We start from the raw sequence: 13,592 nt of genomic DNA on the forward strand, positions 1-13,592 counted from the left end.
CCTTTGCCAATGACCACATCTTGTCTTCTGATTGAATGCTGCTTTCAAGAAGCTGGTGTCTAGAAATCTTTTCTCAATTTTAGTGTCTTTTGTTATTCAGAGGTTGAAAAGCAAGCCTCCACCTAAAGTGCCAGTCCTGGGGCCTTGGTGAGACCCTCTGCTGAGGAGAACCTCCACTTGACATGGGGGTTCTAATTTTATACAAAATGAGGACACCAGGGAGCAGGCAAGGAGCAGTAAACCAAATCTTAAGCAAGAACCAAACTCTTGGGGGAGTTTGTTTCTTTCTGCCACATAGTGCACAAGTTTTAGAGAGATTATAGGGGTGAAGAATAATAAAATATTTTATTTTTCAATATCTTGCATGGTTGTCCAGGTTGGAGTGCAGTAGCATGATCATAGCTCACTGCAGCCTAGAATCCCTGGGCTCAAGTGATCCTCTGCCTCAAACTCCCACATAGCTGGGACTACAGTTGGGAACCATCACACCTGGCCAAACTTTTTTAATGTTTAAATGTTTTTGTATAAATAGAGCCTCACTATGTTGACGAGGCTGGTATCAAATTCCTGGCCTCAAGCAATTCTATCTTCTCAGCCTATCAATATAACAGGAATACAGGTATGAACCACTCTCCCTGGTCAGGCCCTTTTTAATGTTTTATTCTCCCAAATTCTTCTCAGAAAAGTCAACATGCACCAAGTATCAGCTGAGATTTGACCTTCAACCCTGAGCTGAAATCAGTTGCAAAGCTCTCCATTCCAAACAAGGGACAAATGGAGAAAGAAATTGTGAGAGGGAGCAGCTTGATTCTGGCCATGCTAATTGGGCACCTATTATGTGCTGAGAAGACCCATAGAGCTCTTTCCAAGCTCCAGCAGCAGCGGACAACCATGGTGTAGAAGGCATAGCACAGAGGAGGGAGGCTTAGCAAGCGGAGCACCCCTCCATGGAGTATTGACATTCAGCCAATTATTTCCATCAATGCTGCTTTCTTTCTGCCCAAGGGAATAATTTTGGGTTGTCAGGAGCATCACAGTAAATGTTCTGAAAACTAGTAGAAGGTATGAGAGGTTGCACTAAACCCTTATGAGCAAGAAAATGTATTCAAACTTCTTTGATTTGGTTAAAACAAACCTTTACTAAAAGGCAGCACAGAGTAAAGATTGCCTGTGGGAATTTAAAAACATCTCAGAAAACCACTCCTTTCTCAGTTTAAGAAGAAAGGCTAAAGGCTTGTGTGGGATAATAAGAAAAAAGCATATTTATGTAATACTTCTTTGAGTTTCTATTGCTCTTAACCACCTTTGCTACATAATTATTCCAAAATATTTCTCTTATTTACACACCGTACTGTTCAAAAGTACCTCACTGATACTGTAACCTCCAACTAATCCACCCCATTGTCCCTGACCACCACAGAGGCCTATTATACTCTGCTTTTTACTGTCACTCTCCCCAGCCCAGTAAACTCATTTCTGCATAAACCTTCCTGCATAAACCTTCTGGGTATCTGCCGTTTTTTATCTGCACCCTCTGCTGAGTTTATTTTGTCTTCACCCATCCCAAACCCATCCATACTTCCAGTGCATTACCAGGGGTAATTATCTCATCCACCCATCCTGATTTTTAAACTTACCTTCCTGCCCCTACCCTCTCTCCACTCTGAACAAGCTTTTACTAGGTTCTTGTTAAGTTTTGGAGTTCAGAAAATCTGATAGTGTGAGTTTGCCGAAGTAAAGATAATGCCTTAATAATTTTCACTTTAATTGCCCTTTGCACAGTGTTTTGCACATAATTTAACACAATAAATCCTCCCTGGGTAAATGCATAAATCTTTGCAATGCCGTAATTCACTCCCTTAGAGTTTGGCTCTTTTTCCATACAACCATCCAGAGTCCTGTCTAACCAGAGTGAAAATGCTTGTGGTGGTTACCTATCATGGCTGAGAATTCCCCATATGTATGGGGCACCTGGCTCCTTCTCAGGGACTGCCTCTTTCTGGCAGACATCCCTGCTGAGAATGAAAATAAATGCTGTCTATGCCAACTCCCTAGGACAAGTATCGGTTTCATATAGACTAGTTTTCAAAATGAGGAAACAGCATGCACACAAGTACTTTATTCTCACTCTTTGGTCCTAAGGTTTATTAACAAGGTGAAATTATACAGAAGAATAAATTAGTTTAGATGAAAAAATCAAAAAAATAGGTAACTGAGGAAGAAATTGAAAATGCAATAAAAATAGAAGATGTTCAGGAATTCAATGTTACTGGTGCATAGAAATGCTACTAATTTTTGTGCGTTGGTTTTGTGTCCTAAAACTTTACTTGCTTATCCCTTCCTGGAGGCTCTCCGGTTTTCTCCAGAAGGAGTTTTGGAGAGGCTTTAGCATTCGCTATGTAGAAACTCATATTGCAAATAAAGGGAGAGAATTCAACTTTTTTTTTTCTATTTGGATGCTTTTTTTTTTCTATTATCTGATTGCTCTGGCTAGGACTATTAAATCTAATTAAATTGTGTTTCAGAGATTTTTGTACATTTTCAAATGCCTGTAATTAGTTTTATATCGTCCCCGTATAAAGGAATATGTAGCTGTTTTATTTATTTATTTTATTATTGATGCACATTTGATTTGTTTTCAGTTTGAAAAGTGGCAAATAATGCTGCTTGAGCACATCAAAAAGCTTATCCAACATGATCAAGTGGGCTTCATCCCTGGGATGCAAGGCTGCTTCAACATACACAAATCAATAAACGTAATCCAGCATATAAACAGAACCAAAGACAAAAACCACATGATTATCTCAATAGATGAAGGAAAGGCCTTTAACAAAATTCAACAACATTCGTGCTAAAAATTCTCAATAAATTAGGTATTGATGGTACGTATCTCAAAATAATAAGAGCTATCTATGACCAACCCACAACCAATATCATACAGAATGGGCAAAAACTGGAAGCATTCCCTTTGAAAACTGGCACAAGACAAGGATGCTCTCTCTCACAACTCCTATTCAACATAGTGTTAGAAGTTCTGGCCAGGGAAATCAGGCAGGAGAAGGAAATAAAGGGTATTCAATTAGGGAAAGAGGAAGTCAAATTGTCCCTGTTTGCAGATGACGTGATTGTATATCTAGAAAACCCTATTGTCTCAGCCAAAAATCTCCTTAAGCTGATAAGCAACTTCAGCAAAGTCTCAGGATACAAAATCAATGTACAAAAATCACAAGCATTCTTATACACCAATAACAGGCAAACAGAGAGCCGAATCATGAATGAATTCCCATTCACAATTTCTTCAAAGAGAATAAAATACCTAGGAATCCAACTTACAAGGGATGTGAAGGACCGATTCAAGGAGAACTACAAACCACTGCTCAATGAAATAAAAGAGGATACAAACAAATGGAAGAGCATTCCATTCTCATTAGTAGGAAAAATCAATATCATGAAAATGGCCATATTGCCCAAGGTAATTGATAGATTCAATGCCATCCCCATCAAGGTAACAATGATTTTCTTCACAGAATTGGAAAAAACTACTTTAAAGTTCATATGGAACCAAAAAAGAGCCTGCATTGCCAAGTTAATCCTACGCCAAAAGAACAAAGCTGGAGGCATCACGCTACCTGACTTCAAACTATACTACAAGGCTACAGTAACCAAAACAACATGGCAATGATACTAAAACAGAGATATAGACCAATGGGACAGAACAGAGCCCTCAGAAATAATGCTGCATATCTACAACTATCTGATCTTTGACAAACCTGAGAAAAACAAGCAATGGGGAAAGGATTCCCTATTTAATAAATGATGCTGGGAAAACTGGCTAGCCATATGTAGAAAGCTGAAAATGGATCCCTTCCTTACACCTTATACAAAAATTAATTCAAGATGGATTAAAGACTTAAACGTTAGATCTAAAACCACAAAAACCCTAGAAGAAAACCTAGGCATTACCCTTCAGGGCATAGGCGTCGGCAAGTACTTCATATCTAAAAGACCAAAAGCAATGGCAACAAAAGTGAAAAGTGACAAATGAGATCTAATTAAACTAAAGAGCTTCTGCACAGCAAAAGAAACTACCAGCAGAGTGAATAGGAAACCTACAGAATGGGGGGAAAATTTTCCAATCTACTCATCTGACAAAAGGCTAATATCCAGAATCTACAATGAACTCAAACAAATTGACAAGAAAAACCCAAACAACCCCATCAAAAAGTGGGCAAAGGACATGAACAGACACTTCTCAAAAGAAAACATTTATTCAGCCAAAAGACATATGAAAAAATGCTCATCATCACTGGCCATCAGAGAAATGCAAATCAAAACCACAATGAGATACCATCTCACAGAAGTTAGGATGGTGATCAGTAAAAAGTCAGGAAACAACAAGTGCTGGAGAGGATGTGGAGAAATAGGAACACTTTTACACTGTTGGTGGGACCGTAAACGAGTTCAACCATTGTGGAAGTCAGTGTGGCGATTCCTCAGGGATCTAGAACTAGAAATACCATTTGACCCAGCCATCCCATTACTGGATATATACCCAAAGGATTACAAAACATGCTGCTATAAAGACACATGCACACGTATGTTTATTGCGGCACTATTTACAATAGCAAAGACTTGGAACCAACGCAAATGTCCAACAATGATAAACTGGATTAAGAAAATGTGGTACATATACACCATGGAGTACTATGCAGCCATAAAAAATGATGAGTTCATGTCCTTTGTAGGGACATGGAGAAAGCTGGAAACCATCATTCTCAGCAAACTATCACAAAGACAAAAAACCAAACACCACATGTTCTCACTCATAGGTGGGAATTGAACAATGAGAACACATGGACGCAGGAAGGGGAACATCATGCACCGGTGCCTGTTGTGGGGTGGCAGGATTAGGGAGGGATAACATTAGGAGATATACCTAATGCTAAGTGATGACTTAATGGTTGCAGCACACCAACATGGTACGAGCATACATATGTAACAAACCTGCACTTTGTGCACATGTACCCTATAACTTTAAGTATAATAAAAAAAGAAACAAGTAAACCAACTAATAAAAACCCTGTACTGCCACTCTTTTAAACTTTTTGTTGTTTATCTTCATTCCCTATTTTACAGTCTATGTCTTGGAAATATGTTGTAGTTATTTTTATTGGTTTACTGTTTACTCTTTCTATCTGAGATTTTTGCACCCCATAATTACCACATTATAATATTCAGTGTTTTTCCATATGCTATTGCTAGAGAGTTCTGTACATTCAGATGATTTCTTATTGCTCACTAACTTTTCTCTTTTAAGTTAAGATATCCCTTTAGCATTTCTTGTAGGACAGGTCTGGTGTTAATGAAATCCCTCAGTTTTTGTTTGTCAGAAAAAGTTCTTATTTTTCCGTCAAATTTAAAGGACGATTTGCCAGATACATTATTCTAAAGTAAAAGTCTTTTTTTCCTTAAGCTTTTTTAATATGTCATGCCAGTCTCCCAGCCTGTAATTTTTCCCCTGAAAAGTCTGCTGTCAGATGTATTGGAGTTCCACTGAATGTTATTTGTTTGTCTTCTCTCGATGCTTTTAGAATCATTTCTTTATCCTTAACTTTTAGGAGTTCAGTTAAGTGCCTTGAGGTGGTATTCTTTTGGTTAAATCTGCTTTATGTTCTGTAACTTTCTGTTACTCGAATGTTGATATCAAATATTGAGGAATTGTTTAATATTATTTATTTAAATAAATGTTCAACTCATCTCTTTTTCAACATCCTCTTTGAGGCCAATAACTCTTAGATTTGCTATTTTGAGGCAATTTTTCAAATTCTATAGGCATGCTTTATTTTTTATTCTTTTTTGTCTCCTCTGACTTTGTATTTTTAAATAGTCTGGCTTCAAGTTCACTAAATCTATCTTCTCCTTGGTCATTTCTTTTAAGTAATTCTGATCCATTCTTCAGTATGACAATAGCATTTTAACTTCAGAATTTCTGATTTTTTCTTTTCATTTCAATCTCATTGTTAAATTTATCTGATAGAATTTTGAATTCTTTCTCTGTGTTATATTGTACATTTCTTTGAATTACCTCAACCAGCTATTTTGGATTTCCTGTATTAAATGTCACATATCTCTTTTCTTTTCCAGGATTTGTCCCTGGTGCTTTATTTAGCTTGTTTGGTGAGGTCATGTTTCCTGGATGGCCTTGATACTTGTAGATGTTCATCTGTATCTGGGCATTGACGAATTCAGTCTTTATTGTAGTTTTCACAATCTGGGCTTGTTTGTGCCCATTATCTTTGGGAACACTTTCCAGGTATTGAAAGAGACTTAGGTCCCAAACCCAATAGCACAGTAGTTTATGCAAACACGTAGAGGTACTGCCTTGGTGGCCTTGGGTTAACATCAAGAAAAATTCTCTTGATTTATCAAGTAGAGGCTCTTGTTCCCTTCCCTTACTTTCTCTCAAATCAGCAGTCTCTCTTTCTGTGCTGAGACATGTGGAACTGGGGTTGGCATAACATAAGCACTCCTGTGGCCACCACCACTGAGACTATGCTTGTTCACACCTGAATTAGGCACAGAACTTGGTCTCACCCAAGGCCCACTGCAACCACTACTTTGCTACCATATAAGTTTATTCAAAGCCCTAGGACTCTGATTAACAGGTGGCAATGCCAGCCAGGTTTGTGCCTCTGCCTATAGGGTGGCAAGTTCCCCTAGCCATGGGTGGGTCCACAGATGCTACCTGGGAGCCAGAGATTAAAGCATAGAATCTTCAAAATTTAGCTGCTCTTCTATTTTACTTTAGCTAACCTGGCACTTAGGGAATAAAACAAAGTATTTTCTACTCTTCCTTCCCCTGTCTGCAGCAGGCAGAAGAGCCTCTTCTATGACTGCCAACAGTACTGGCCCATGGGGGGTTTCCACCAAATCATCATCACTTTCTCAGTTAAAGCCCAACTACTCTTTATTTAGCTTGTGATAAATTCTGCTATGCCTGGGACTCGACCTTTGGCCCAGGGCAAGTGCAGAAATGCTGACCAAGAAGGACCTAGGCCTGGACTCAGGGACTCTAAGAATCTGCTTTGTGCTCTACCCCACTGTGTTTGAGCTGGTATATCAGGTGCAACGCAGAGTTCCCCTTACTATTCCCCCTGCTTTTTTCAAACAGAAGTCTTTCACCGTAGCTACCACAGCTAAAAATGTACTGTGTCACCCCTGAAGTTAGCACTTCTCAGAGCCCAGTGCCTATGGTGTATTACCTGGTTGTCACTGTTTTTTATTCTGGGTACAGGGGTTCTTTAGTCAGCAGGTGATGAATTCTGCCAGGTCTTTACTGACATGGCAGCATTGAGTTTAACGTAAAGTCCTCCAGTCACTGTGCTCTCCCTCTCCCAAATTCACAGGTTTCTCTGTGTTGTGTGGCTACTGCTAGGTGGGAGTGGGGGAGTGGTGTTGTGAGCACTCCCTTAGCTTCTCTGGCTGCTGTCTCAGTAGACCCCATTCTCCCCACCCTCCACATTCCACTGGCTCTGAGCCCAGCTCCGAGTATGCCTTGCCTAATAATTGAAGTCCTTGTGGCCTAGATTGCCCCTTAAGTTCTCTTAGAGTCCAATAGCTCATCAACTCATGATGGCAAGACTTGTAAAAGCTCAAGCTCCCAACACTAGCATGGGAGGTTTTCCTCTTTCTCAGGCCAATACAAACGCACCCCCCATTGGCAGATGTCAGCTGATTACAGTCTGGTTCTGCTTTTCACTGTGACAGTGTAGTACTGAGTTTATTGCAAAGCCTCACAAACTATGCTCTCCCTCTCCCAAACTTACTATCTCTGCACCATGTAGCCACTACTGGTGGTTGAAAAAGAGGTGGCATCCATGCTTCTAGGCCGTCTTTTTTTTTTTTTGTCTCCTCTAATGTCTCTTTCAGTAATATGAAGTTAATACCAGGTATTGTGATTGCTCACACAATTTTTGGTCCCTTTGACAGTGCTTCTTGAATGTAGTGAGTTGTGGAAATTTGGTGTTTTGTGTGGGGGATGAGAGTGTAGGCTTCTATTCTGCCCTCTTACTCTGTCTCTGCCTTAAAATTTTTAGATTCAGGGAGTATATTTGCAGGTTTGTTACATGGGTGTATTGTGTGATGCTGAGCTATGTGGGATATAATTGATCCCATCACCTAGGTAGTAAACATAGAACCCATAGTTTCTCACCCCCTGCCCTCCCACTTCCCTCCTTCATCTAATAGTTCTCAGTGTCTATTGTTGTCATCTTTATATTCACGAGTATGCCATGTTTAGATCCTACTTATTGGCAAGAACATGTGGGCATTTGGTTTTCTGTTCCTGTATTAAATTCCTTAGGATAATGGCCTCCAGACGTATGCATGTTGCTGCACAGGACATGATTGTATTCTTTTTAATGTGTGCATAGTATTTTATGGTGTATATGTGGCACATATTTCCATCCAATTTATTGATTCACACATAAGTTCATTCCATGCCTTCCCTATTGTGAATAGCAATATGACAAATATACAAGTGTGTGTGGGGTTTCTTTTTGTAGAATTTTTAATTTTCTTTTGGATATATACTCAGCAATGGAATTGCTGGTTGAATGGTACTTCTGTTTAAAATTCTTTGAAAAATCTCCAAACTGCTTTTCACAGTGGCTGAACTAATTTACATTCTCACAAACAGTGTATAAGCATTTCATTTTTTCTGAAGTCTAACCAGAATTTATTTTTTAATTTTAATAGTAGCCATTCTGACTAATATGAGATGATATCTCACATTGATTTACATTTCTCTGATAATTAGTGATGTTGAACATTAGTGATGTTTGGTGGGAAAACAACCCCATTAAAACATTGACAAGGGACACAAGCAGACACTTCTCAAAAGAAGACGAGCCGGGTACAGTAGCTCACGCCTGTAATCCCAGCACTTTGGGAGGCCATGGTGGGTAGATCACAATGTCAGGAGATTGAGACCATCCTGGCTAACACGGTGAAACCCCTCCTCTACAAAAAATACAAAAAAATTAGCCAGGTGTGGTGGCGGGCCTCCATAGTCCCAGCTACTCAGGAGGCTGAGGCAAGAGAATGGAGTGAACCCTGGAGGCAGAGCTTGCAGTGAGCCAAGATCGCACGACTGCACTCCAGCTTGGCCGACAGAGTGAGACTCTGTCTCAAAAAAAAAAAAAAAAAAAGATATAGAAGTGGGATTCTAATTCTATCACAATAAGCTGCCTTTCCTTTGCAAATACAAAATCAAATCATTCGAAAAATCACTGTAATTGTTGGGATTGACAGTATATTTCCCCTTCTCTATCTTCTTTCCTCTTTTGTGATTTTTTTTCTGATCACTATGAATCCACTCAGCAGAGTAACCTCCATTCTTAATCTGTGTGATTTGTGATGATGAGCTAGTCATCTCTCTTAAAATCACTAACCAAAAAGTTTTAAATTTCCGAGTTAGTAATACATTTTTAGCATGCCACAGGATACTCTTAGAACAAGGACTTCTGGTCCAGGCATTATGGATTATGATGATTAGTTCTCTGGATTTCTATAAGCTTTGAAATTAACAGGTAAAAATCTAAAATAAATTTGGACTTCATACTATTTATACATTTATTGGGTTTGTTAATTATTCCATAGGAAAACAGATGAAAGACTTTTGTAGAATTCAATTCTGTTTCACCATATTGAGGGTTACAATAAGGGAATTATATAGATGTAATTGACAGGCTGAATTAACCTCAGTCATCACATGTGATTTTTCTAGAGTTTTTTTAATGGTGCTGACATTCTCTTCAACATGTCCATGCCTAGCTTGGCTTTCTGGGGGAAGGATGAGTAGCTAGTACCACCCATCTAAAACATAATGTTCATTAGCTGGAATAATGGTGTGATATGATAGTCTTCAATATGTCCATGCCTAGCTTGGGTTTCTGGGGGAGAGAAGAGTAGCTAGTACCACCCATCTGAAACATAATGTTCATTCGCTGGAATAATGGTGTGATATGATAGTCTTCAAGATGATGCCCTCAATTTCTTTCCTCCCTGCATGAACATGCTGCTCTCTACATTGACAGGTAGAGTCGAATCTCCCATTTCTTGAATCTGTGCTCGTCACAATGACTTGCTTTACCAATAGGATAGAGCACAAGTCGTATTCTAGGACCTCCAAGGCTAGGTCCTAAGAAGCTTTGTAGTATTTTCCTGTGTGTCTTGGGACCAACTACCATGTTGTGAGGACTCCAGGTAACATGGAGAGGTCAGATAGGCATCACACTCAGCAGCTAATATGCACTGCCAGCCATGTGAGTGACCCCTCTAGGTTCTTTAGCCTAGTTGAGCTTTCAGGTGACCTCAGCAGCAGCCAACCAACCTCAAGTGCAAGAAAGACTCTGAAAGAGAACTTTTGTATTGCCCGTCAATCCACAAAACCATGAGAAATAACGTTAGTTAAAATTACTAAACAAACAATAACAATAAACAATATTAAAAAATAAATAATTCCTTCTGTTTTGGAATGGCTTACTACTCAGCAAGAGATAGCTAGAACAAGTACTAAGTATTGCACAATACTGAATAAGTGTAAGTTTAGTTGTATAATATACTTCCATATTTTAAAGCCATTGACATTTCTGGAAAGAGTGAGAAAGTGAGGATTGATTAAATGATTCCCAAGAGAAATTGTCTGTTGTATCTCAACATCGTGATTTACCAATGGGAGCTGTATTTTGTTTTTGGAAAATATACATTTTAATGTTCATTTAAAAAAATATACTAACAATTGTTTAGAAAGGATTATGCTATTTTGAAAAAAATTTGAGCGAAACAGAAAAGTGTAAACTTAAAACTCTAATTATCTTTATATGCTATTTAACCCATAAATACAAAGTCTGATGACAAATATGTTTATGTAATACTGATATTTGGATAAATAAGTTAAACTAACAGTTTTCTTTTTAAATGATAGGCCTTATAATTGGTATGATGTTGAGATGGCTGCAGTGGATGGGCTCAACACCATAATAACATTTTATCTTTAATAATTTTTTATAACATTAAGTGACAACCAGAGAGTCTAAAACTGCGTTACACAACAGTAATAAAATCAGAGTGACACTTACTTTGCAGCAGCAGGATTGGAATTCTTGCTATTAGGGTTGGTGGCAGCAAACTCAATTATGGGGGTCTTCTGCTTCGTGCTTAGATGGTGTGTTGGAACATTTCCTGTTTAGAACTTTCTAACACTTCCTGACTAGAGCTGTTTAAAATAGAAACAAACCCATCTGATTTTGAATTTATCCTATTTATTGTTATAATTTGTTCATATGTTTCTACTTTTTAGACCGTGGCTTTCTTGTAGACAGAAATTGCATCTTATAACTCTTTTTCTTCAGCAGTGATGTGCCTGGAACCTAGTTGAATTCTCAGGTTCGTTGAATAAGTAAAGTAAAATTATACTAGAAGTAAACTATTAAATTTATCAATTTTACTCAGAAAATATATAGCTAAGTATGACCTATGAATCAATTCACTCGCTGATTCAACAAACATTTTTAAATTGACTACAGTATGCTGTGAGCTAGGAATATGGCAGTAAACAAATCTCACCTTGTCTCAAACTTCAGTGGATCCAGGAGTCTCTAAAAGTTTAATTCTTCCTCAATCAGCAATTCGTTTTCACTGAAGACTTGACAAGAAGGTTTGAGAAGGCAAGAGTGTGTGAACTCAGCAGATGTTTGTGATGCACCTATTGTGTGCCAGACCCTGCAGTGCCACAGGGTCTCCCTGTGTCTCCTAGGAAAGGTGAAAACTAAGGATACTATTTTAAACAACAAATAATGCCAAGTATGCCACATGATGGAGAAGGAAAGCACTGGGTCCCAAGAGTATAACAAGCACTGAGCCTAGCATGGGGTCCACGCATCTCTGGCATGGTGCCCTCCTAGGTCGTGGTTGTCCCTCCTTGTTTCTCCTGTGGTCTTCTTCAGTTACATCTGCTTCTCTGCATTTCTTCATTTTACAGTGTTTGGGATGCAATCATCTCTGAACAGGAATAGGCAACTGTGCACCTGTTATACCGTGCTTGATACTCTGCATTGATGTACACTGGGCCCAGGTTTCCCCTGTGGACTGCTTGGGCCGTTCTTGTCATCTGGCTTTGAAGTCTTTGTTCACAGAGGTGCACTTGCCAGATGGGGAAGCCAGAGATCTGGGGTCCTCTGATGAGGCCACTTTCACCCTGTTTATTTTCCCTGACATACCTAACAGATGAAGCTCAGGTGGGCGATGCACCTCAGGCAGCAGTATAGACTGTTGTAACCAAGCGAGTTATAGAGGAACGCCACACTTTGAGACAAATTAAGGAGTCCTTTATTAGCTGGCGACCGAGAGGCAGCTAACGCTCAAAATTCTCTGGGTCCCGAGGAAGGGGCTGGCTTTATTTTTGTACCATGGTCTAAATAGGGGTGAAGGGAGTTTAGCTGAAGGAAATTTTACAGAAGCAGAGCTGGCAAAAAGTTAAAAAAAAGTTAATTGGCTACAAAAGCAGTTACAAAAAGAATAAACAGTTCCAGGTGCAGGGGCTTAAACTATCTCTAAGAAAGAAATGCAGGGGTTTTGGGTGCCATTCACCAAAGGCGTCCCCAGGAGCTGCTGGTGTAGCTTGCCTCAATATCTTATCAGTAAGTGCATTCCTGGACGTGCTTTGAGTCAGTTTACACTAGTTATGTCCTTAAGGGAGGGAGGTAAATGTGGCTGCACGTGAAGAACCTAAAATGGAATCTGTCCTTCTCTGTCTCCCCTAGGAGAGAGTCACTCAGGTTAAAACAAGGTAGGGTATCACAGGACCATGTACAATTCTTCCAGCTCCAGCTTCAACTCTCTTTCTTATTGCTCTCTTAGGACAGTATATTTAGATGGGAGTAAATGAAAGTAATGTTATTAGAGGATAAGATTAAAATCGATCCCATTTATAAAAAAGGAAGTAGATTGTGAACTGTAATACTTTTTTTTAGTGAAGAATCACCTTAAAACTTGGAACCTGGATACAAGATAATTCCTTAATTCTGCAAAAGTTTAGTGGCAAATTATATGCCAGGACTGTGCTAGTTACTAGGGATAAATAGTTGAATATATAGTATAAGATGCCTTGGAGTGTCAGATAGATTCATATAAATGGCTCATGCAGTATATAGACAGTGTGGTAAAAAGAGACTCCTGAGACGCCCAGAGAACAGACAATAAAGCCTCTTTGAATGGTAGATAAATGTGTTTGGACTTTTCACTCAGGGCTGTTGAAGTTTTTGAAGGTCAGTGGTCTCAGAGTTTCGGTGTTTTCAAGCCTTGCTAAGTACTTTGTTTCTAGCTGACGATTGACCACCATTACTGTTCGTCTATTGGCTCTGTCTGATTCAGCAATCCCACCACTGAGTGTTTATGCAAAGGAAAAGAAATCAATATATCAGAAAGATAACTGTACTTGTATATTTGTTGCAACACTTCACAGTAGCACAGATATAAAATCAACCTAAACGTCCATCAAAAAATGATTGGAGTAAGAAGATGTAGAAAAT

This window comes from Pongo pygmaeus, chromosome 9 (genome assembly GCF_028885625.2).
Source record: "Pongo pygmaeus isolate AG05252 chromosome 9, NHGRI_mPonPyg2-v2.0_pri, whole genome shotgun sequence".
NCBI lineage: Eukaryota > Metazoa > Chordata > Mammalia > Primates > Hominidae > Pongo > Pongo pygmaeus.